Below are 548 nucleotides of genomic sequence, written 5' to 3' on the forward strand. Positions count from 1 at the left end.
CCAGTCAGGAGCAGAGTATGAGGACCCTGACAGTACCTAGGTAAGGACTACTAGCCAGTCAGAAGCAGAGTATGAGGTACTTTGGGCTTTTTCCCTTTGTAAATGTATAACAGGTACAAAAAGGAATAGGAAAAAATCCCAAAAGCATAATAGAGCACTTTAACGGATTATCCAAACACATGGTGATCTAATCTGTGAATCTTTGCAGCTCTACTGTGAATGTCACGTGCATCGATACGTGATAAAGTCTCTAGACGCACGGGATGAATTACTGCTCGACGTGCACGGCAGAGATGAGCCATTCAACAAGGATCAAAGCACCAAAAGGTGTTTGTCACAGGTGTCCAGGTCTCTGACAGCGAGTGACGACTCTCTCCATCAGCCGCTCCGGAGTGTATGATAGCCAGTTAAAGGAAAAGAAAAAAACGGAGAGAACGTGCCCGTTAAGTCCCACAAAGTAACCGGGTGTGTGTGTGAATAACACGAGCTGTCAGTTTGATGCTTGCTCAGAGGAGGAGGAGGGGGGGAGGTGGTGGTGGGGGGGGGGG

General features: G+C 48.0%; 1 protein-coding gene and 1 long non-coding RNA gene across 2 annotated transcripts in view; both read right to left on the bottom strand.

Moving 5' to 3' along the window:
• The window catches only part of LOC117945069 (tetratricopeptide repeat protein 28-like), a 210,715-nt gene that overhangs the window by 121,307 nt on the left and 88,860 nt on the right, over positions 1–548 (bottom strand). The gene's annotated exons all lie outside the window — the stretch shown is intronic.
• LOC117944286 overlaps positions 1–548 on the bottom strand; it is a 9,622-nt gene that overhangs the window by 4,374 nt on the left and 4,700 nt on the right. The gene's annotated exons all lie outside the window — the stretch shown is intronic.

The sequence above is a fragment of the Etheostoma cragini genome, chromosome 5 (genome assembly GCF_013103735.1).
Source record: "Etheostoma cragini isolate CJK2018 chromosome 5, CSU_Ecrag_1.0, whole genome shotgun sequence".
Taxonomy (NCBI): Eukaryota; Metazoa; Chordata; class Actinopteri; order Perciformes; family Percidae; genus Etheostoma; species Etheostoma cragini.